Source organism: Notolepis coatsorum, assembly GCF_963971535.1.
Source record: "Notolepis coatsorum genome assembly, chromosome: 1".
Lineage (NCBI taxonomy): Eukaryota > Metazoa > Chordata > Actinopteri > Aulopiformes > Paralepididae > Notolepis > Notolepis coatsorum.
The window spans coordinates 268,177,655-268,204,244 of record NC_140165.1 but is presented as its reverse complement, the minus strand read 5'-3'; positions in this window follow the sequence as shown (position 1 = coordinate 268,204,244).

The following is a 26,590-nucleotide window of genomic DNA, read 5'->3' as shown; positions in this document are numbered from 1 at the left end:
CTCGGCCAGAGCACCACCCGCAGCCGTGGCGGGCCCCGCGCCTCCCGATCCCGCACCTCGGGAGCCCCGTCTCTCCGAACCACGGTTGTTCAATGGTAACTTCGAGGATTGTGCCACATTCATCATGCAATGTGAGTTGGTTTTTCTTCATCAACCCAGCCGATTCACTTCAGAGGGAGCCCGAGTGGCTTACATGACTAACCTGCTCTCAGGCCGGGCAGCACAGTGGGTTATTGCCTCCTGGGCAATGGGGGCTGATTTCTGTTTTTCCTACCCAGACTTCGTGGCAGAGCTCTGCAGGGTTTTCCACCACCCAGCCCGTGGCCAGGACCCAGGAGCTCGGTTGGGCACCTTCCGGCAGGGCAGTGGCGGGGTCACCGACTACCTGCTGGAGTTCAGACTGGCCGCAACGGAGAGCGGTTGGAACGATCAAGCGCTTCGTCTCACCTTCATGAGGGGGCTCAACGACGCGGTAAAGGACCAGCTCGTGACCCGTGAGGAACCTGAGTCCCTCGAGGACCTATTCAGCCTCGCCATTCGCATCGACGGACGCCTCCGGGAGAGAAGGCGTGAGAGAGCCCGACTGGGACCTCCAGAAGTTCCCCAGACCCCTCGCACTCGTGACGGTACTGCGGTCCGTCCTGCTCCCACCACAACTGGTGGTTCCTTCCCCTCCCGTTCGGTGTCCGAGGAGGAACCCATGCAGCTGGGACGCTCACACCTTAGCCCGGCTGAACGGGAGGCCAGGTTCAGGTCCGGCCTTTGCCTCTACTGCGGCCGGGATGGACACCGTGTCTCCAATTGCCCTACCCAGCCAAGAGGACCAGGCTCGCCGGGACCCCGGGAGATCCTGGTGAGCCGTTTTTCCTGTTCCCCCACCCGTGCACCACCTAACCGTCTGACGAGCGTCACCCTAGCCTGGGCGGACCAGCGGGCGACGGTGGGTGGACTCATTGACTCTGGTGCTGATGGGAGTTTCCTGGACGTTGAGTTTGCCACCCGGGCCAACATTCCACTTGAGGACCTCGAGAGGCCCTTGGAGGTTTTCGCGTTGGATCATCGCCGCCTGGCTGACATCACTCAACGTACCTGTCCTGTCCTCCTCACCGTGGCTGGTAACCACGTTGAGAGACTCCAGTTTTTTATTACCAGATCCCCTCTTGTCCCCATAGTCCTGGGTCGGCCCTGGCTTGCGCAGCATGAGCCCCACATCGCCTGGTCCTCCGGCACCATCAGGGGGTGGAGCCCCTCCTGTCATGCCCAGTGTCTTCAGGTGCCGTCCAGTCCTTCGCCCCGGGGTTCCCCTTGTGTCCCTGTCTCTGTCCCCCTCTCCGGGCCTCTGTCTCTGTCCCCCTCTCCAGTGCCCCTGATCACCGGCTTCCTTCGGTCCCATCCGGGCAGGCCGGGGCCGAATGGGTCACCGGGTGGCTCCCGTGGAGGGGGCGGTACTGTGAGGATTGGCCCGTTGCCGAACGCACACTTTTAGGTCAAGTATCAATTACCATCATACCTGATGTGTGTTCTAATCAGCGCTCCAGAGGCTTCATATACTCGGACCTTCTGTCATTCGATGTCGGGTCGTTTTGAGTACTACTGCTTTGAATACTACTGCTTCTGCCTGCCTTTCCCCCGTTGTTGTGCCTCGTCTACTTTCCCTCCAGGACATCTTTGGATTGCCGCTGGTGAATATCTTGATCATCCGTTTGGAGCTGCGCCTCGTTGCCCGCTTTACGCGTTTGCGCTATGGTGAGTTTTGGAACCAAACCCTTTTGGATTATCTGTTTTTGTGTGTTTGGATAACACTGAAGAATTACCGTTTTTGTTTTGTACTGGACTCAGCTAAATTGTGTGTTTGGATAACACTGAAGAGGTATCGTTTTGTTTTGTACTGGACTCAGCTAACTTGTGTGTAGTTTACACCGAAGATCAAGTCACTTGTATTTCATACTGGACTCAGCTAAGGGAGGACTGAACTGCACTGCCTCTGTTGGACTGTTGTTGATCTCTCTCTCTCTCTCTCTCTCTCTCTCTCTCTCCGTTTCCACTCCGAGTTGGAGCTGGGAGTATCTGCAGAGCCGCAACGGCGTCTACGCCGATTCCCCACCTCTAACACCGGGAGGATCTGCAGAGCCGCAGATAACTCTGCCGAAGGCATTCTCCTTTTTTGTTGTTCAGAATTGTTACTTGACTCTTTTTGATTCTGTAAATAAATACGACCTAGTGTTTGGCGAACTCTGAACTACCTGTCTGTGCCGTGCTGTTGAGGTCGGTTTCAAACCCTAACAGTAGCCTTCAGGTGATCGCCATGGATAGAATCAGACATGCTTTGTTTACGCTTCTAGGCTACTGACGCATGCCTGTGATGTAAGCAGTACACGCGACGAGAGCCTCAACAACCCTTTCGTCATCGTTTTATGCAGATTGACAGTTTAGATGAGAGCGCAAAGGTCTATCGTTTCTAGGAATTCCACCCTGGAAGGTAGTCTCACTTTTTTGCGGTTTCACCGCGTAAAAACTCTGTTTCCGTATAAACGAAAGGCACATCCGAAAAAATATTTTTGCGGATTCACCTGCTAGCGTTTCCGTCTAAACGGGGCCTTAATTTCTTTTAATTTCTATTAGTTCACAATTCCTAGTTCAATTCATTTATTTTTCGTTCAGTTCAGTTCAGAATCATTTTACATTCTGTGTGCTTGACGAGCCGCACCAAACAAATCACGGCTGTTTCCAATACAGCAATCAATTCGGTCACATGCAATTCAGCAGGGCTGCAGTGTTAGACACTGCGTTGGCAGGAGCTGTCCACTCTTGAGTGGTGCTGAAAGACAAATGTGTTATTTCGTGGCAAACACACAGTGCACTTTCAATGTCATTAAAGCAAATAAAAACAAAAAAACAAAAACTTTATCACCAATTAATGTGTTTATATTATATTTTACTTTATGAGTCTGTAATGAAAGTGTATATTATCTATATAATAGTTGCAACAAACACCGCACGAGGAACACTGTTCATCACTTAATCTCAAGGTTATGCAATAACCGTATTGGCCGTCTGATTATTTTTCTTCCTCGCAACTGTATTGAGCAACTTCTAGTTTTGCCATCACAACCTGGGAATAGTTCATGTATCCTACCCATTCTCCAGAGTTGTCTTGGCAACATGTTCGTTCACTAGTACCACATCGCCTTCCTTCAATGGTGTTGTTTTCTTTTAGGTACGTTTTCGTTTCGGTGTGTGTGTGTGTGTGTGTGTGTGTGTGTGTGTGTGTGTGTGTGTGTGTGTGTGTGTGTGTGTGTGTGTGTGTGTGTGTGTGTGTGTGTGTGTGTGTGTGTGTTAGTGTGTGAGTGTGAGTGTTAGTGTGTGAGTGTGAGTGTGAGTGTGTGTGAGTGTGTGTGTGTGAGTGTGTGTGTGTGTGTGTGTGTGTTTGTGTGTGTGTGTGTGTGAGTGTGACTGTGTGAGTGTGACTGTGTGAGTGTGAGTGTGTGTGTGTGTGTGTGTGTGTGTGTGTGTGTGTGTGTGTGTGTGTGTGTGTGTGTGTGTGTGTGTGTGTGTGCGTGCGTGTGTGTGTGTGTGTGTGTGTGTGTGTGTGTGTGTGTGTGTGTGTGTGTGTGTGTTTGTGTGTGTGCGTTGCATGTTCACACAGCACATGTTTCCATATTATTATTCATAGCTTGGAATAAATAAGTGCAATTAAACTCTCCAATATTCATTGAGCTTTCAACACACACACACACACACACACACACACACACACACACACACACACACACACACACACACACACACACACACACACACACACACACACACACACACACACACACACACACACATACAAAGCAGGACTCCGGAGATGTGTTCTGAGTGTCAGGCACGTGCACACATAGAGGCCAAGGGGTGCCTGAGCACCTGCCTTTTTGAGCCTCATCAAAAAAGTGCCCTTTTTAATTTTTTTTTCTTTTTTTTTACTGTTATGCATATAGACTGCCCTTCCAACTGAAAAATATCAGGATAGAATAAAAATATTAGGTAAAGAGAGAGAGATGCCCCATATTCCATTGCAGTTTGCACGGCCTCCTCAGCATGCCTCTCCGCGGACCTATATATTTTATGCATAGCGTGGGTGGTGATGATGATCATGATAGAAACCGCTGTTGAATGCTGGTATTACACTCATTGAGGGACACAAAGAAGTCAAGTCCGATGGGATTTGGGAATCTCAAATACAAATCGGGATTGGAATAAAAAATGCATTTATATTAAACAATACAGAATATACAGCAATTCTTGGGGTCTGTAGGGTAAGCACTTATTCCCTCCCCCCTGAACATTTATGGAGATGTATGGGCCTTTTAAGTCAGTGATAAAAGTGTCTTTCAAGGATAAGTGACCTCCTGCACTGATTATTATAGTTCAATATTCAATATTTGATCACCAAAACCCCCCAAAAAGCATAAAAAAGGGGCCCCCCGCCCGAAAAGGGCGCTTAAAAATCGTGCTTGCGCGCTACGCGCGCTCGCTTAATATATACACACAAGTCTTGTGCCCTTTTCAGCCTTTGAGCACCTGCCCCTCTAAAGTCCTGTGCAAGTCCCTGCTGAGTGTATATTTAATAACATGATGTGTTCTGAGTGTATATTTAATAACATGATGTGTTCTGAGTGTATATTTAATAACACAATGTGTTCTGATCCACTCAGACTGTGGAGCCGCCAGGTCCCAGAAAACAGACGTATTGTGATAATAATCCAGTGTGTATTTTACCCAGCATCAGTACATTCTGTCCATTTAAAGGTTTACCACAAAACAAAACCAACAACACACAATGTATTACAGTTTTTTACGACTGCTTTGAGCATTTTGCACTTTTTCAATGTGCAAAATTCAAAATGCAAATTGCCAAACTGAATTTCAAAATTCATACTCTAAGATACTAAATGCTATGCTTACATATAAAGTGCAAAACTGTTAATACAAAGCCAAACTCTAAATCATATGCTCCAGTCTCAGAATACAGCCACCTAATACTACATGCCCTCCCCAGCCATATCCGTGATGCAAACACCCTGACATCTTTTAAATCAGCCCTCAAAACTCACCTTTTCAATCTTGCTTTTGACCTCTAATTCTGTCGGTGTTATTTTATTTTTGTCATGTATTATTTTTGTTCTGTTTTTTTGTTTTGCCATAGTTTGTCTCTCCTGCCCATGTAAAGCGTCTTTGAGCACCTGGAAAGCGCTATATAAAATAGATGTATTATTATAGATGTATTATTACATCAATGTTCAATTACTTACACAGGCAGAATCAATTCAACAGGTGTTTATACTAATGTGTCATTACCTTTATACAATGGCATGCACATTTCTCGATTCTGATTGGCTGAAACAGTCAAGTTAGACGTGGTTATTTCATATAACCCACGCTCGTGATCCCAGAACCCGCCCACAACCGAATTACAATCACTCTGCCGTTGGAGTTTTTAGAAATGAAACCAAGATGGCGGACAATAATCGTTATGAATGGATGTATTGATAGCGTCATAACAACTAATTCAAAAATTATTCTGTCACGTGGAATGTGTTAGTTTCTTACACAATGTTTGATTATGTAATTGGTGGGTCATGAATCATTGTGGAACAAAATAAATATTGCGCAAAGTCTGTTGTTAGATGCCATTCGTCAAAAGGACACTCATTTCACTTTAATAAAATATCCAATCAATCAATCAATCAATCAATCAATCAATCAAACCAATAACAACCGCTCACTTCACTGTTAGACGGCATGCTTTGAAGCAACCTATTCAAAATATAAATCGAGGGGATTATGTCTGTCACTGGCCATAGATGTCTTCCCTGCAATCCTATTGGACCCCAAATTTTGAAGACAGGGCGAAATTATAGCCATGTTCTCGCAGGCTCATCTGCGCAAAAGCGCATTGCAGAAGGTGCAGAATGAATGTTCTGAGAATTCTGTTCCAGCTAAGAGGCAAAATAACGACCCAGATACTCTTTTCACAAACTGCACTATAACCGCGAATGTTACCATCAATGTAAATAAACCATAATCACCCTACAAAAACAGTACTGTATTTGTAAATCTGGTATGTCATAAATGTCTAGATGTAGCAGTACTGTCTATCTGTATGTCATATATGTTATGATGAATTGAAAATGGGGAACCCTGATGTAAACAAGACGAAAGGCTTTCTCTGGTCTGCATCCCCTTAACACTTTCCCGGCCACTTGGATCCGTCTAATATCACTCTAGATGGCCAGCATTTCATAACAGACTTGCATAGTCCGTGGGGCTGTTTGTAGAGCTAAATCTATACTTTATAGTATTGCTATCTGTCCATTCTCATTGTCAATTGACACCATAAACCGTCCCTTCAAAATGGCTTAAAGACATTTTTTTTTCAGCAATACGTTCTCATTTGATAGTGTCTTGAATATGAGCGTTATAAGGGATTTCGGCTGGGATATTTCCTGGAAGGCAAGATACAGGCCGCTAAGCTACTAACGTTAAATCCAATGGGATTTCGGATATACAGAAGCTACAGTTAAAACTCAAACTGCATATGATCGGTATGATGGTCCACCACGAATGCATGAAAGGGGCGGGGCGGGGGACGTCATTTCTTGATTACCAATAACCGTGTTAGCTTCATTAGCCTCATTCATTGATCGGGTGGATGGCTATCAAAACAATGCCTGATCAGCGTGTAATTTACGTGAAAACGATCTTACCGTGCGCCGGTTGGATCCCCCAGAGTATTTCCCAGTTATCGATTGCCATCTGGTAGATCGATATGTCCATTGGCTGATGATGAATTCCTTTACTGCATCGTGAAATCCGTGTCCCAAAACGTATTCCGTGCAACAGGCTATAGGGATCGCTTCAGGTCAGTAGAAAACTACATTGGAAATCCAGAAAAAGAAAAGACAACTTCTGCCACAGGGAACACTGAATTATCGAGATAGCGCCCCTAAGAGGATCTGGCCGGTAATGCACTTTTTCGAATTCAAAGAGTAGGGTAAATCTGCAGTGCCGCTCGGCGACCTTGAGTAGGTTATTAAAATGGAATAAAAGCCAAAACAACCTTGTCACGGAGATATCCGTGGTTGGTCCTTTAAGCATGGATTCGAATGCCATTGTCCCGACAGAGCAGTGTGACGGGGAGCTCTGTTATTAGCATTGTTCCTTTAACATAATGTTGGTTGGTGTTCCTTTAACATAATGTTGGTTGGTGTTCCTTTAACATAATGTTGGTGTGTTCCTTTAACATAATGTTGGTTGGTGTTCCTTTAACATAATGTTTGTTGGTGTTCCTTTAACATAATGTTGGTTGGTGTTCCTTTAACATAATGTTGGTGTGTTCCTTTAACATAATGTTGGTTGGTGTTCTTTTAACATAATGTTGGTTGGTGTTCCTTTAACATAATGTTGGTTGGTGTTCCTTTAACATAATGTTTGTTGGTGTTCCTTTAACATAATGTTGGTTGGTGTTCCTTTAACATAATGTTGGTGTGTTCCTTTAACATAATGTTGGTTGGTGTTCTTTTAACATAATGTTGGTTGGTGTTCCTTTAACATAATGTTGGTTGGTGTTCCTTTAACATAATATCGGCGTGTTCCTTTAACATGATGTTGGCCTGTTCCTTTGGTCTGCATCCCCTTAACAATTGTGTGTATTGAGCTGTACTGTATTGTACCCATTCTGCAATCTGGTAATACAATTTTCAATCAATCAATCAATCATTCCAATAACAACCGCTAACTTCATAATTCATCTGTATCGTAACTGAATCATGGATTCCGTCGAGGCAGGTAGCATTATGTCGGGAAAAATGAAATGAAATAAACAAATGTGAATTAAAGAAGTTAAAACGAAGTTTAGCCTATTAAATTGTTTAAAAAGCCTATAGCCAATGACGTATTTTAACGTGACTGGCGAGGACTGCGAGGAGGGGGAATTTAATTGCAACCGTGTGCAAGCAAAACTTTGATTGTAAACGGCGTCTAACCTGACAGCATAAACGCAACGTCCATTATGCTTCAATTAATGTGTGTTTATTGTATAGCAATAAGGTTGGATGAATTCGGCAATTGTATGAAGATGTAAGCACTGTCTATCTGTAATAACATTTTCAATCAATCAATCCCATAACACACGCTCACAGATGGAATGCCTTGAAACAGCGCTGCTCACGGAGGCAACGTTTCTTCTTTTTTTTGGAACTACTTTTTCTGCGGATGGTTTTGTCAATAAATCTTCAATTAATGTGTGTTTATTGTATAGCAATAAGGATGGATGAATGCGCCAGTTGTATAAAAGCCAGTCTATCCCTTACATCACGCGCAGGATTGGGTTATGAGAATTAGACCATGCCTAGGGGGGTCTAATTATCATAACCCACCCCTCATAACCCACTCCTGCGCGTGATGTAATGACGAGGTCATTGTCGCAAAATAATTGACACTGCGTTCTGGAACAACCGAGGCGCAGCCGAGGTGTTCTAAACGCAGTGAAGGTCAATTATTTTGCGACAATGACAGAGTATAGCTATACATTATCCCGCTTATTACTGGGCTAACGTACTAACAATATACGTAATACATTTTACACCATCGACAAGACAAGATCAAATGCAGACGCAGTTGTTCTGTTGCTCCTCTGTCATCGCCGGCAGGTGTGTGGGCTTGATTGCACCTGATGTAGTGCAGCTGTGCATAATGGTAATGCTTAGCTTTCGTGACTGAGATCAAAATGCTTGATTGTGATTGGTCAATGGTGCTCTGTTGCCCCTAACAGCGGTCATTATTGCGCGTTGCCCGTAGCAGCGGTGAATTATCGAGAAATAATTGACTGCTGTCAGGGGCAACCGAGCGCTATTGACCAATCACAATCAAGCATTTTGGCGAATGTTAAAACACCATGTAATAAGTAATGCTTAATCAACAACCTTACCCAGGTGAGTAGCATTGCAATACAATTGATCATCTCTTCACCACTACATAAAAGGCTGCTTATAAACCTGAAGAAAGGAGCAACAGTGGATTTGTGCATCGTTGAAGTTTACTTATTGGTGCATTTTCAAATACAACGGCCGACTTCCGGTTTAGCATCAGCATGTAGTGGTCGCATTGGTCAGAGCTCCTCTCCCGTTATTTTTATTTTTGCTTCAAAAACCACTTTTTACAACACCAATGTGTTTAAACCTTGACGTATATATCAACTAAGATCTTCAACTAACTATATCGACAGAAAGAATCAAGATGTCAACAAGAAAAGAAACAGTGGAAAGAAAACGCAGAGCCAAACTAACTACAGAAGATCCGCCTGTGGATACGAGCTCCGTGCGAGATAGAGCAAGAGAAATCGAGATAAAAACAGCTGAGTATGCCACCTCTTCCACCGCCCCCGCCACCTCAACCGATATTGATTCGCTTGCCCGTTCCATAGATTCTCTTGCTAAGCTAATAAAGACATTAACCGATAAGGTTGATAAGGTTGACGCTAAGGTTGATAAGGTTGACGCTAAGGTTGATGCTATCAAAGAATCTATCGAATCCAAAATCGAAGATTTAAGGGCAGCGGCTGCAGAACATATCGAACGCACTATTGTAGTGGAAGCCACCTTGGTCGAACACACACTGAGATTCGTTAGGGACGATGGGGCTTTACATGACTGCATCGTGGAACTAACGGAGAAGATAGAAGATGTCAACGAGAAGCTAGCGGATAAGATATATGACAACAACGAGAAGCTAACAGCTAAGATATTCAAAATCGAACATCATTCCCGTAGATTTAATATCCGTATAGTGGGACTGGATGAATCAGTTAACTGCACACACGACTCCTTTGTGACAGTGTTAGCTCAAATTCTAGGACCAGATATCCTCTCTACACCACCTATAGTGGATCAGCGCTACAGAATTGGCATTCGAGACAACAACAACAACAACAATAAACCGAGGGTGATTATTTGCTAGCCTACGTCAAGTTGGAATAAGAGATACGATTATCCGGGCGGCACGATAGAAGAGGGGTATTCTGCAACACAACGGGAAACTAGTGTATTTCTACCAGGATTATTGCCGCGAGGTTGTAACCCTACGAGCCTGTTACAAATCAGTGATGTCTCATCTTTTTGAGAAAAAATTCAAACCCACACTACGCTACCCTGCAAAACTTTCCATCATGGATAAAAATGGAATCAGGGTCCGGCTCTCCTCGCCTGAAGACGCAGAGGATTACATGAGGGACCCACAACGCGGAGGAGGCTAGGTCTTATTCTTCTTTTTTAAATTTTTTGATTACTTCGTTATAACTTAGACACCGAAAACGGCGTCAAAACTTTGATAACATTGATGTAGAAATAGGTTAATATGTGACGCTAGATACTGTATTTTTGTAAAGGTTCGCTGTTTGGGCCCACTAGTTTTATGGGTTTTATGCAAGTCATGTGAGGAGCTATGTTGTTGACATTTTGGAATACTCTGGACTTTTTCAACGCTCGGTGTCATATTGGAATATTCTTGAATAATAACACTCTGTGGCATACAGAATGCCCTGGAACATAAACAACTATTTGTGACCATACACAAGAATCATATCCGGAAGAACAACAGCCTTTACAGCGGAATACTGCCCACCCCTGTTTGGGGGACGAACTGCATACAAGTGTTTAAAACCTTCCTTTTCATCTAGGTGTTTAAGCTTGGCAAAGTTATTTTAAGATTTAAGCAAATGTTCTCTACTCTTTGAGGTTTCTCTAATTTAGTTCTATACATCTCTTTTATTCTTCGGTGTGTTTTAACTTATACATGTTCGTATAAGTTTGTGAAGTTTGCAGACGACACGGTGGTGGTGGGGCTGATCTCGGACAACGACGAGAAGGCCTACCGGGAGGAGGTTGAGGTACTGGAACGCTGGTGCCAGGACAACAGCCTGCTCCTGAACATTGGTAAAACCAAGGAGCTGATCGTGGATTATCGGAGAGGACAGCACGAGACACACACACCACTGAGGATAAACGGGGCTACCGTGGACAGGGTGAGCAGCTTTAAGTACCTGGGGGTCCACATCTCAGAGGATCTGACATGGTCAACACACATAGACACAGTCGTAAAAAAGGCGAAGCAGCGCCTCTACCACCTGAGACAGTTAAGGAAGTTCAGAGTATCGGGGAAGATAATCCAGTCCTTCTACTCCGGAGCTGTAGAAAGCATCTTGACTGGAAACATCACTGCCTGGTATGGAAACAGCACGGCACAGGACAAGAAGGCCCTACAGAGAGTGGTGCGCTCAGCCGAGCATACTACAGGGTATTGCACTACCTCCCCTGCAGGTTCTATACAACAAGAGGTGCAAATCCAGAGCCTGCAGAATAATGAAAGACCCCCACCACCCCAATAACAGCCTGTTCCAGCTGCTGAGGTCAGGCAGACGCCTGCGAACCCCAGCTACTAGGACAGAGAGGCTTCGGCTCAGCTTCTACCCCCAGGCCATCAGAGCCTTGAACAATGAACACTGAGTGCCACAGAACACTGAACTTTCCACACACAAGCACACATGAGCACACACACGACACGCACGCTGTGCACAATCACACACTAGCAGCCACTTTAACATGAGCAGGAACACACTCATGCTGCACACGCCCACAATTATGGCCAAAAAGGAAAGGTCACTTTAAAAATAGTATAGCAACAGTAACAGTGTATTGCACTACCAAAGGAACTAGCATGTCCTACATGCTCTGTAAATAACTATGTACAGATACCGAGATGTCCCACCATGTTACCTGTTATTGCACAATGTTGTTTTTTATTGGATTCTATTATATGTTGTAACACTGTATTGCACGTTGTTGCGGGCAAGACCACCCGCATTTCATTGCCGTGACAAATAAAACTCTTGACTTGACTTGACTTGAAGGTTTAAGTGAATATACTATGATATTTGAGGCACATTGTTATTTTTATTTTATTATTTTAACGGGAGAGTGGCTAAGCCACGGTTGACATTCTATTAAGGTAGAATTAAGAGTTTTAGATCCTATGGCAATTTGCTTAGGAAAGTTAAGGATAAATGGCTCATTCTGGGCTGACTGGTCGTGTAAGGGAGGGAGGGAAAGGGGAATAGGGGATTATATGTATGGGTTTATATGTGTGTTTTCAAGCTCGGCTCTCAACAGGACCTCAATAATTGGATATATATCTATTGTGAATTGGTACTCCAGACGAATTATACACAAGAATACAGCAACGGTCATTGTCGCAAAATAATTGACACTGCGTTCTGGAACAACCGAGGCGCAGCCGAGGTGTTCTAAACGCAGTGAAGGTCAATTATTTTGCGACAATGACAGAGTATAGCTATACATTATCCCGCTTATTACAGGGCTAACGTACTAACAATATACGTAATAAATTTTACACCATCGACAAGACAAGATCAAATGCAGACGCAGTTGTTCTGTTGCTCCTCTGTCATCGCCGGCAGGTGTGTGGGCTTGATTGCACCTGATGTAGTGCAGCTGTGCATAATGGTAATGCTTAGCTTTCATGACTGCGATCAAAATGCTTGATTGTGATTGGTCAATGGTGCTCTGTTGCCCCTAACAGCGGCCATTATTGCGCGTTGCCCATAGCAGCGGTGAATTATCGAGAAATAATTGACTGCTGTCAGGGGCAACCGAGCGCTATTGACCAATCACAATCAAGCATTTTGGCGAATGTTAAAACACCATGTAATAAGTAATGCTTAATCAACAACCTTACCCAGGTGAGTAGCATTGCAATACAATTGATCATCTCTTCACCACTACATTAAAGGCTGCTTATAAACCTGAAGAAAGGAGCAACAGTGGATATGTGCATCGTTGAAGTTTACTTATTGGTGCATTTTCAAATACAACGGCCGACTTCCGGTTTAGCATCAGCATGTAGTGGTCGCATTGGTCAGAGCTCCTCTCCCGTTATTTTTATTTTTGCTTCAAAAACCACTTTTTACAACACCAATGTGTTTAAACCTTGACATATATATCAACTAAGATCTTCAACTAACTATATCGACAGAAAGAATCAAGATGTCAACAAGAAAAGAAACAGTGGAAAGAAAACGCAGAGCCAAACTAACTACAGAAGATCCGCCTGTGGATACGAGCTCCGTGCGAGATAGAGCAAGAGAAATCGAGATAAAAACAGCTGAGTATGCCACCTCTTCCACCGCCCCCGCCACCTCAACCGATATTGATTCGCTTGCCCGTTCCATAGATTCTCTTGCTAAGCTAATAAAGACCTTAACCGATAAGGTTGATAAGGTTGACGCTAAGGTTGATAAGGTTGACACTAAGGTTGACGCTATCAAAGAATCTATCGAATCCAAAATCGAAGATTTAAGGGCAGCGGCTGCAAAACATATCGAACGCACTATTGTAGTGGAAGCCACCTTGGTCGAACACACACTGAGATTCGTTAGGGACGATGGGGCTTTACATGACTGCATCGTGGAACTAACGGAGAAGATAGAAGATGTCAACGAGAAGCTAGCGGATAAGATATATGACAACAACGAGAAGCTAACAGCTAAGATATTCAAAATCGAACATCATTCCCGTAGATTTAATATCCGTATAGTGGGACTGGATGAATCAGTTAACTGCACACACAACTCGTTCGTGACAGTGTTAGCTCAAATTCTAGGACCAGATATCCTCTCTACACCACCTATAGTGGATCAGCGCTACAGAATTGGCATTCGAGACAACAACAACAACAATAAACCGAGGGTGATTATTGCTAGCCTACGTCAAGTTGGAATAAGAGGCGCTGCTGTGATGGCTGCCTTTCTGATCGCTCCGACGAGACTGTGCTTTATTTTGTAAATTTTTATAGTATTAGGAGTTTTATTTGCACCAACTGTTGGTGCATTATATGTGTATGACCGTCAGTCAATCATTGACATTGGATTAAAAAAAACTTACCGTTTGGATTGCTCTCTGGATCGGATCGCTGAACAGCAGAAATGGCCCGCCGAGATCCTTTGTTATGCCGGCCATGGACAAGACCAAAAGCCGCCGCGAAGACGAGGAAAGAGAGCCGGGGTCCGGAACAGACTGAGGTCCAAACGACACAGAACCACATTGCCCAGCATATTGTTGGCCAATGTGCAATCGATAGGAAACAAATTGGACGACATCAGAGCAAGGATCCAATTCCAGAGGGACATTCGGGATTGTAACGTCCTCTGTTTCACAGAAACTTGGCTGAGTCCAGATGTCCCGAATCATGCAATAGAACCGGCAGACCACTTTTTCGTTCTACGCAAAGACCGGACGGCATTAGAGTCACTAAAGACGAGAGGAGGCGGCATTGCCTTCATGATAAACAAGGAGTGGTGCGATTTAGGCAACACAAAGGAATTGTCTAACCACTGCTCCCCAGACCTGGAGTTTATCACGATAAAATGTCGAGCCTTCTTCCTCCCAAGAGAGTTAACGTCCATCATCCTCATCGGAGTGTACATTCCACCACACGCGAACACTGAGGTCGCACTTTCAAAACTTCACGACGAGGTAAACAAACTCCAAGCAGCTAATGTTGACGCTGCCATTTTGGTCTTGGGGGATTTCAACAGCGCGCGTCTTAAAAAGGTGCTGCCGAATTTCTATCAGCATGTGACCTGTCCCACCAGAGGCGAGAACATATTAGACCATGTATACTCGCAATTTAAGAATGGGTACAAGTCACAGGCTCTTAGTCCATTTGGTAAAAGCGATCACGCCGCCATTTTCCTTTTGCCTAAGTACAAACAGAGTCTCAAGCGAACGCCGGTGGTCTCGCGAGAGGTTAAGCGTTGGGCCGTGACGTCAGTGGAGTCACTCCAAGCAGTGCTGGGAAGCACAGAATGGAGTGTATTCCGTGATAACACAGCCAATATTAACGAATACACCGAAACGGTGATTGACTATGTCTGTACTCAGGTAGAAGTAATAATCCCCACCACCAAAATTAATATCTACCCAAATCAAAAGCCCTGGGTAGACAAATCCGTCCGTGAGGCTCTGAAAGTGCGCACATCAGCATACAACACCGGGCTGGTGACAGGCAACATGGAAGAACACAAGATGGCAAGATACAACGTCAGGAGAGCAGTAATAGAGGCAAAACGGCGTTACAGGGATAAAGTTGAACTTCAGTTTGAACAGGCTGACTCTAGAGGCATGTGGCAGGGCCTCAGAACAATGACAGACTACAAAGGAACCCCCCTCAAACTGAACAGTGACATCTCCTTAGCAAATGATCTCAACTCCTTCTATGCGAGGTTTGAGGCTGTGAACAACAACACCAGCCTACAAACCACGGCAATGGGGGGGGGGGGGGTCTGCTGATGGAGACTCAGTGTTCAGGGTAACAGAGCATGAGGTGAGACGGATCTTTAAAAAAGTGGATATCAGGAAGGCAGCAGGACCGGACGGCATCCCCGGCCGCGTCCTAAAAGTCTGTGCCGACCAACTGGCCCCGGTATTCACTGACATCTTCAACCTGTCCTTGGAACAGGCCGTCATCCCCACCTGTCTGAAGAAGTCCACCATCATCCCTGTACCCAAAAAATCTACGCCCGCTTGCCTCAACGACTACCGCCCTGTAGCCCTCACCTCCATAGCCATGAAGTGCTTTGAGAAGCTAGTGAAGGGCTACATCTGTTCCTCCCTCCCCATCAACCTGGACCCTCTGCAATTTGCATATCGCCCCAACAGGTCCACGGAGGACGCCATAGCCCATGTGCTGCACACAGCAGCATCACATCTGGACAAGAGGCAGGGGAACTATGTGAGAATGCTGTTCATCGACTACAGCTCAGCATTCAATACCATAGTCCCCTCCAAACTCATAGCCAAGCTCAGGGACCTGGGCTTGAACTATGACCTGTGCCAGTGGGTCCTGGACTTCCTGACGGGCAGACCCCAGGTGGTAAGAGCCGGCAACTGCACCTCCTCATCCATCACGCTCAACATAGGGGCCCCCCAGGGCTGTGTTCTGAGCCCCCTCCTCTACTCCCTGTACACACATGACTGCGTAGCACAGCGGAACAACAACACCATCATCAAATTTGCTGATGACACAGTAGTGGTGGGCCTGATCTCTGCCAACGACGAAAGGGCCTACCTGGAAGAGGTAGAGAACCTGTCACAGTGGTGTCAGGAGAACTGCCTCTCCCTGAACGTCAGCAAAACAAAAGAGATGATTGTGGACTTCAGGAGGTCGGGGGTCAAGGACTACAGCCCCCTCAGCATCGACGGGGCACCAGTTGAGAGAGTGAACAGTTTCAAGTACCTCGGAGCCCACATATCCGAGGACTTGACATGGACCACACACATTGACAGTGTTGTGAAGAAGGCACGACAACGCCTCTACTTCCTCAGGCGCCTAAGGAAGTTCCAAGTCAGTCAGAAGATCCTTAGGAACTTCTACTCATGTACAATAGAGAGCATCCTGACCGGCAACATCACCTCCTGGTTTGGGAATAGCACTGCAAAAGACCGTAGCAGACTACAAAGAGTGACACGTTCAGCCGAACGCACAATTAGAGGGGGGCTTCCCACCCTCCAGAACATTTACAACAAGCGGTGCAAGGGAAAGGCTAAGATAATTATTAATGACTCGAGCCACCCGAACAACTGCCTCTTTGAACTGCTGCCGTCAGGCAAGCGATACCGGAGTCTTATGGCGAGCACAGAAAGACTCAGAAGGAGCTTCTATCCCCAGGCCATCAGGCTGCTAAACGAACAATAATCGCTAAACGAACAATAATCACTATGCAACAACCATCAAATGCACACAGCACACACACCCACACGCACACACTCACTCAAACAAACAACACACTGCAGCACCCACTCTCCACACTTTAGATCACACAAACACACTTACACTTTATATTTATTGATAAAGGATTTGCACTACAACTCGTACACCTACTGTGAATTGTACCTAAACTGCACCTCGTCCATTTATGCCTTGCACTATATAGTATTGTATATTAGTACACTGCACAGTATTGTATATTGTATGGTAACTACGTCTACGAACATTGTACATATGTCTAAACTGAACACTGTGACCTCTTTTTTTTACTTCTAATTTTTACTATTTTTACTATGTTTTTATTTCATACTTATCTTGTCATGCACAGTCTCTGGAGCGCAACAGTAAGAAGCATTTTGTACAAAAGTATTCTGTACTTCTGTATGACAACTATTAAAGAAATAAAGAAACTTGAAACTTGAAACTTAAGAGATACGATTATCCGGGCGGCACGATAGAAGAGGGGTATTCTGCAACACAACGGGAAACTAGTGTATTTCAACCAGGATTATTGCCGCGAGGTTGTAACCCTACGAGCCTGTTACAAATCAGTGATGTCTCATCTTTTTGAGAAAAAATTCAAACCCACACTACGCTACCCTGCAAAACTTTCCATCATGGATAAAAATGGAATCAGGGTCCGGCTCTCCTCGCCTGAAGACGCAGAGGATTACATGAGGGACCCACAACGCAGAGGAGGCTAGGTCTTATTCTTCTTTTTTAAATTTTTTGATTACTTCGTTATAACTTAGACACCAAAAACGGCGTCAAAACTTTGATAACATTGATGTAGAAATAGGTTAATATGTGACGCTAGATACTGTATTTTTGTAAAGGTTCGCTGTTTGGGCCCGCTAGTTTTATGGGTTTTATGCAAGTCATGTGAGGAGCTATGTTGTTGACATTTTGGAATACTCTGGACTTTTTCAACGCTCGGTGTCATATTGGAATATTCTGGAATAATAACACTCTGTGGCATACAGAATGCCCTGGAACATAAACAACAATTTGTGACCATACACAAGAATCATATCCGGAAGAACAACAGCCTTTACAGCGGAATACTGCCCACCCCTGTTTGGGGGACGAACTGCATACAAGTATTTAAAACCTTCCTTTTCATCTAGGTGTTTAAGCTTGGCAAAGTTATTTTAAGATTTAAGCAAATGTTCTCTACTCTTTGAGGTTTCTCTAATTTAGTTCTATACATCTCTTATATTCTTCGGTGTGTTTTAACTTATACATGTTCGTATAAGTTTGTGAAGTTTGCAGACGACACGGTGGTGGTGGGGCTGATCTCGGACAACGACGAGAAGGCCTACCGGGAGGAGGTTGAGGTACTGGAACGCTGGTGCCAGGACAACAGCCTGCTCCTGAACATTGGTAAAACCAAGGAGCTGATCGTGGATTATCGGAGAGGACAGCAGGAGACACACACACCACTGAGGATAAACAGGGCTACCGTGGACAGGGTGAGCAGCTTTAAGTACCTGGGGGTCCACATCTCAGAGGATCTGACATGGTCAACACACATAGACACAGTCGTAAAAAAGGCGAAGCAGCGCCTCAACCACCTGAGACAGTTAAGGAAGTTCAGAGTATCGGGGAAGATAATCCAGTCCTTCTACTCCGGAGCTGTAGAGAGCATCTTGACTGGAAACATCACTGCCTGGTATGGAAACAGCACGGCACAGGACAAGAATGCCCTACAGAGAGTGGTGCGCTCAGCCGAGCGTACTACAGGGTATTGCACTACCTCCCCTGCAGGTTCTATACAACAAGAGGTGCAAATCCAGAGCCTGCAGAATAATGAAAGACCCCCACCACCCCAATAACAGCCTGTTCCAGCTGCTGAGGTCAGGCAGACGCCTGCGAACCCCAGCTACTAGGACAGAGAGGCTTCGGCTCAGCTTCTACCCCCAGGCCATCAGAGCCTTGAACAATGAACACTGAGTGCCACAGAACACTGAACTTTCAACACACAAGCACACATGAGCACACACACGACACGCACGCTGTGCACGATCACACACTAGCAGCCACTTTAACATGAGCAGGAACACACTCATGCTGCACACGCCCATACTTATGGCCAAAAAGGAAAGGTCACTTTAAAAATAGTATAGCAACAGTAACAGTGTATTGCACTACCAAAGGAACTAGCATGTCCTACATGCTCTGTAAATAACTATGTACAGATACCGAGATGTCCCACCATGTTACCTGTTATTGCACAATGTTGTTTTTTATTGGATTCTATTATATGTTGTAACACTGTATTGCACATAGTTGCGGGCAAGACCACCCGCATTTCATTGCCGTGACAAATAAAACTCTTGACTTGACTTGACTTGAAGGTTTAAGTGAATATACTATGATATTTGAGGCACATTGTTATTTTTATTTTATTATTTTAACGGGAGAGTGGCTAAGCCACGGTTGACATTCTATTAAGGTAGAATTAAGAGTTTTAGATCCTATGGCAATTTGCATAGGAAAGTTAAGGATAAATGGCTCATTCTGGGCTGACTGGTTGTGTAAGGGAGGGAGGGAAAGGGGAATAGGGGATTATATGTATGGGTTTATATGTGTGTTTTCAAGCTCGGCTCTCAACAGGACCTCAATAATTGGATATATATCTATTGTGAATTGGTACTCCAGACGAATTATACACAAGAATACAGCAACATGTTTAGATTATGGCTAGTTTGAATATAATGATTTGGAATACTGGGGGACTAAACAAACAACATAAACGCAAAAGCGTGCTTACACTGATGAAAAGCAAACAGGTTGATGTGGCTCTTTTAAGCGAAGCGCACTTTTTAGTGGCTGACAATGTAAAGCTGGCGGACAAAATATATCATAACATTAGCTACTCATCTTTTGGAACGAGATCCCGTGGGGTTGCTATAGTCGCAAAACGGAAATTGAATATTGAATTGTTGGACGTATGGTCTGATGCGGATGGTCGAGTAACCATTGCTAAAATAGAATATAGTAACAGGAAAACCGCGTTGGTAGCGGCTTATGCCCCAAATCTTTACGACGCTAACTTCTACGCTACACTCACTAGAGCAATGTTGGGCCTTCCCGAGTATTCATTTATAATTGGCACGGATTTTAATGCTATTTGGGATCCCTTGATGGATAAATCCCACCATTTCCAATGATCAGAAATATGCATCTAATGCACTAAAGGATTGGGCCAAGAATACAGGTGTAAATGACCTATGGCGATTACTCAACCCAACGGCCCGAGAGTACTCTTTTCGCTCTGCAAGACACAGGACATTTTCCAGAATAGATTATGTTTTTGCATCCCCGGCCTAGACTATTTGATAGCTATGACGTGGAAATGGATCAGATCACAGCTATTTACCCCTGAAAGGATCATTTGGGTGACTGTCATCCCGAGCCCCAAGATGGCGATTTAACTCGACACTGCTGAAAAACAATGAATACATTATACAATTCAAAGTTGAACTTATTAAATTCCTGCGGAGTAATGCGGGTTCGGTACAGGACCCCAGAATGTTATGGATGTCGGTAAAGGGTTTTATCAAGGATTACACTACGGTCTTTGCCTCCAACCTTCGCAAGAATCGTTGTTCCAAATTGGTAGAGCTGGAAACTATTTACTCGTCGTTATTCTCCTCTTTACAACGCAACTACTCGGTTCGATTGGAGTCTCAAATTAATGTGTTAAAAAAAGAGATTAACTCCATTTTAAGACAACAATCTGAATTTAAAATACGCAGCACAAGACAACATTATTACTTTCATGGTTCTAAACCAAGTCACCTACTAGCTATGAAGATACGATCCAACGCACAATTTGCAGATATCCCTACTATTAAGGACCAACAAGGACTTGTTACAGACCCCAAAAAAATGTACGAGACTTTCAGAGAGTTTTACTCCAACTTGTACAAATCAGAAATGGTTTTCTTAGATACACCTATTACACTAGAGGAATTTAGGGATGCTATATCTGAAATGCAAAGTGGTAAGGCTCCTGGATGGGATGGTATCCCTCCAGAACTGTACCTCTCATGTTGGGATGTAATTGGACCCCTATTACTTGATATGATTTTATACTCTATCGAAGAGGGGGATTTCCATAGGAACGACAATATTGCACTCATATCTGTCCTCCTTAAAAAAGACAAAGACCCCACCGATTGTGGTAGTTATAGACCCTTAAGCCTCCTCGGAACCGATATCAAGCTGTATGCTAAGGTACTAGCCATCAGACTTCAAAAGCATATGACATCTTTAGTTCATCCTGATCAGACTGGCTTCATAAAAGGCAGCCTGATCACGGATAATATTAGACGGTTACTACATGTGTTAGACGCCAGCAAGGAGGCCATTGCACCTACAGCTGTATTATCCTTGGATGCGATGAAGGCCGTTGATAGGTTGGAATGGTCTTATTTATGGGCAGTACTCGGAAGGATGGGGTTAGGAAACGGATTCATTAATATGATAAAAGTACTATACAAAGACCCATCGGCCATGATTATAACAGGTAAATTCACCTCCATACTTTTTCCTGTGTCGCGCTCGTCCAGACAGGGTTGTCCTCTTAGTCCCGGACTATTTGCTCTATCCTTAGAGCCTTTAGCACAGTATATAAGACAATCCGAAGCCATAGAACCAATCTCAATTATGGGCACACAGCATCATATTAGTTTATATGTGGACGACGTAATATTGTTCACCCTACCACCTCACTGCCTCATCTTCTCAAGCTGATTGATGATTTTGGCAATCTATCGGGATTTAGGATAAACTGGCCAAAGTCGGCCTTCCTTCCACTTAATGTCTCTGCGAAGGCTACATTCCTTCCAGAAAATATACCAATGGTAGAATACTTTAGATGTCTTGGAGTTGAAATATTCCCTACTATATGCCAAACAGTGAAATATAATTATACAAGACTCCAAGATAGGATCACAAATGACTTTGACAGGTGGTCAAAACTTAAAAACTCAGTACAGGCCCGAGTATCAATAGTTAAGATGGATGTTTTACCTATAATAAACTTCTTTAGCTCAATGTTACCGTTACCCCCCCCCCCCCCCCCTGCTGGTTACTGGAAAAAATTACACTCCACTGCATATAAATGTATTTGGAACAACAAACCTCCACAAATAAAAAGATCCACCGCACAGAGAAACAAAGCCGACGGAGGTTTAGCATTTCCGGACTTCTACCACTATTTTAAAGTGTTCTCTTTAAGACCACTGATCACCTGGTTTGATTCTCAAGCATCTGTATCCTGGAGAACATTAGAAGAAAACATAGTGGCACCACATAGACTGCAGGATATAGTATAATACACCAAATTATCAATTAAGCAATGCAACTTGAAATTTGGCCCTCTTATTACACATGTGATTCGGATATGGCATGACACACAGAAAAAATTTACTAACCAACATAAATGGCATAGCCATTCTCCCCTATTCAATAACAATGCACTCCTTATTGCACAACGACCTATCAGATATCCCAAATGGGAAAAGCAGGACATACATACATTGGGAGATATCTTCAACGAACAGGGTTTCTGTAGCTATCAAGATATAAGAAATATAAGCTCACCAGCTCCACTTATTATTTCTATATACAGTTATTAGCAACTTTGAAGGCTCATGGAGTCCCATTAAAGATACCACTTGAGCACCACAGATATCACAAATTATTTTATGAAAGGGAGACATCGAGAGGCTTCGTATCTGACTTTTATCATCACTTACTTACGTCTTCGTATGGAATCCTTCCCCTAGACTCAGTTTGGAGGAAGGATATACCAGACTTGGAAGTCGATTTTGATTGGCATGAAGTCTGGGCAAACGTTCGACTAGCGTCACGCATCCCGGATCATCAACAGATTAATCTTAATTTTATTCATAGGACTTACCTGACTCCTATAAGATTGAACCGAATGGGGCTTAAACAAGACTCTCTATGCTCCTTGTGTCTAAGGGGTGAGATCGGTACATTTATGCATATGTATTGGGAATGCCCCCCTGTTAAGATATTCTGGGAAGAAGTAACCACGCAATTATCAGAATTTTTTTTCTGACCATACCTGTACTGCCTTCTGTATTGTTGTTGAATGATGTTTCTCAGTTACAGTATACAGCTAAAGAGACAAATTTTGTCCGGTCTTACGGCTGCTAAAAAGCTGATAGCATCACGCTGGATTCAACCGGATAAAATGTGCCGGAAGGTATGGGTTCTTACCTATCTCGATGTGATTTATCTAGAGATATCTACCGCAAGAATTGTAGGTGTCAATGAAGCCAGCATATCAATCTGGTTAGAGGTGGTGGAGAGAATAAAGGTTAGCATATGAATTGTAATCCTTGGTTAGAAACGAAATAATGGATGGATTATCCAAGGGGGGTCCTGAGGGGGGGGAAGAAGAACGAGCAAGAGCATATGTATGTATTGTAAGTATTATGTATATATCTTGTAACCTACATTTATATTGATCCAAATAATGGACTGTATAGTCCTGTGATTTATTGTGGATATTTACTGTTAATGTTTGTGTGTCTAGTTTTATGTCATGTAAATTTTTTTTTAAATGTGTTAAAAATACAAATACAACGGCCATTTTCAAATACAATAATGCGGTCAAACACAGAATACTTGTTACCAAAGGCGGCTGGGTGGCGCAGCGGAGATTGAGCTTGTCACCAATGCAAAAGACTCCGATCTCGAATCCGGGTGTCAGCATTGCCTCCGGCTTGGGCGGGCCGTCATACTGGCTCATTGGCAGAATCAGCGGGTGGATGTCGATGGGTGGTAATCTGGACGTTGTGGACAGGGACTCCTACAGGTCGGTTGGGTGACGCCTGCACAGCAGAGTCAGGAAATGGCGTGGGTAGTGTGAGCCTCCCACACGTTACACCTCGCCACTGAGAGTCCGCGCTGGCAGGTGAAAAGATGTGACAGGCTGCCTCCTCGTGTACCGGAGGGGACACGTGATGCACGGCTTCTATCCTTCCTACGACAGACCAGTGGGGGGAATATGCGAGCAACGTTGAAGACAGGGGAGGGGAGAATTGGAAAACATGAAAATAAGGAGAAAAAGTGCATAAAGAAAACCAAAAGAGACTATGCAATGGTAATTTCCTCATACAGTAACCCCTGTGATAGACTGCAGTAGACACAGTGCTTGTGTTTTTATGAAAGATTATTTGATTATTTGAAGTTTAATTGTTACAGTAAAGACAAATACATACAGTAAAGCTCTGTATTTTACAGTAAAAACAGTTACAGTAAACAAACTATTGAAAACAAATTTCTAAGAAAGAAAATAAGAAAATAATACAACTTCATGGTGCTCAAGCATTTAGCATTTGGCCAAAGAATTCCATCGACGTCACATCTGACCGCCACGTCTACACGTGCCCTCTCTCTCCTGCTGCACATCTGACCGCCAGGTCTACATGTGCCCTCTCTCTCCTGCTGCACATCTGACCACCAGGTCTCCAAGTGCCCTCTCTCTCCTGCTGCACATCTGACCGCCAGGTCTACAAGTGCCCTCTCTCTCCTGCTGCACATCTGACCACCAGGTCTACAAGTACCCTCTCCTGCTGCACATCTGACCACCAGGTCTACAAGTACCCTCTCCTGCTGCACAGACAGGAGACGGCCACGCCCTCCACCTGGTGGCGCTCGTTCAGTTCTAATGTACAGTAAAGATAACAATTACAAAAATAATTCACCCTTTAGTATTTATGAAATATACTGTAACAGACAATATCAATTTCACAATTACTGCAATTTCAATATACAGTTACTGTACAGTAAATTACAAATATTGACTTACAGATTATGTCTCTTACTGTAAAATATCGTATAATGGGGCCACCACCCTGCCAGCTTCAGCCAGTGTTAGACCTCGCTTTACTGTATTACGTAGTCAACAATTCTGGTTATAATTTCATTTGAGACAGATGTTCTTCTGCCTCCTTGGCCATGACCACGACCCCGTCTTTCATTGTGATACTGTAAACGTTTGCATAATCTATTCTCTGATTTGACACTGGTATTTTACGGTAATTTTGCATGCTGTATTACATTTTGAACCAAAAATGAGCAGTATAGCATTCTGTGTTACTGTAATAGCTGAGTCTTTGAAAATATCCAGTCAATCAGCTTCACGCCTATTGAGTGAACATTGAAAAAGCACCACGTAACCCTTTTTTACTGTTCTTTACAATACTGTAGTTTGTTTACTGTAATGATTAAACTTCAAATACTGTAATCATATATTTTGTTTGTCTTTCATAAAGACACAAGCACTATAGGGCCTACTGCAGTCTATCACAGGGGTTATGAGGAAATTACCATTGCATAGTCTATTTTGGTAACAAGTATATTGTGTTTGACCGCATTATTTGATAATGACCATTGTATTTGAAAAGTGCACCAATAATTAAACTTCAACGATGAACATATCCACTGTTCTGACACTATGATACAGTTTTGCAGGACATATAATCTAATTTGGTTCAGTTGTTCACTTAATTGTTTGAAATATATAATGTTTTGGTGCTGTTATAAGCTTTTGCATGTAGCTACTATTCTCTGATTTGACACTGGTATTTAAATGTTGCATGCTATATTGCATTTTGAACCCAAAATTTGCAGTATAGCATTATGTGTTAAGAGTTTTGTATATTGAAATTCTGATGTGCAAAATGCATCAAAGCAGTCGTAAAAAAACTGTAAAACTCACGCTGGCTGTACGTGTGCAGTTCGCTTATTGCTTAATAACAGCGGAGCAGTGCTGCCGTTGCTTCCGCGTTTTCCCTGATTGGCTGCGACACGCCCCGCGGCAACCGCAGAGCGGAGCGGCGGAGCGGAGCGGCAGAGCTTGCGGCATTATGTAACCGCCCTAATCTGCCATGATTTTCATTCGGCGCTCAGCTCACCTGGCAACGCAGCGGTCCTTCGGTCCTGCGGTCCGTTGTTGACAAGTTCGAATCCCATCAATTTTGTTTTTTTAACGTGATTTTTTTTTTTAACGTGTATTCTTTCGCCGGTTAAGGTTAGGCATGGTTAAGGTTAAGGTTAAGGTTAGGCATTGTTTCGGAGTTGGTTAAGGTTAGAACGGTTAAGTTTAGGCGCTGTTAAGGAGCTGGTTAAGGTTAGAGTTTGTCTTAGAGAATGGCAATATTCTTTCTATGGTTAAGGTTAAGGTTAGGCATGGTTAAGGTTAAGGTTAGGCATTGTTTCGGAGTTGGTTAAGGTTAGAACGGTTAAGTTTAGGCGCTGTTAAGGAGCTTAGAAAATGGCAATAGACAGCCTATTTCCGCACTGCCGCTCTCCCGCGTTGCCGCGGTCACATGGTCAAATTGTCACATTCTTGCACTGCTCCGCTGTTAAAAAGTAACACGCGTGCAGTTCTTCTCCAGGCTCCGCGGTTCCGTCGGCTTAGTTGATAAAGACACGGAAATGAGAGCATGTACATTATGTGGAGAGGGAACTGGATTTGTATTTAAAAATAAACAGTGGAAGCCTGAGAGAGTTGGAGAGCAGTGATATTACCCACGAGAGGTTTGTTGCGTTGGAATACAGCTAGCTAAAATGGATAGTTTGTTGAGTTGGAATACAGCTAGCTAAAATGGATAGTTTGTTGAGTTGGAATACAGCTAGCTAAAACAGATAAAGT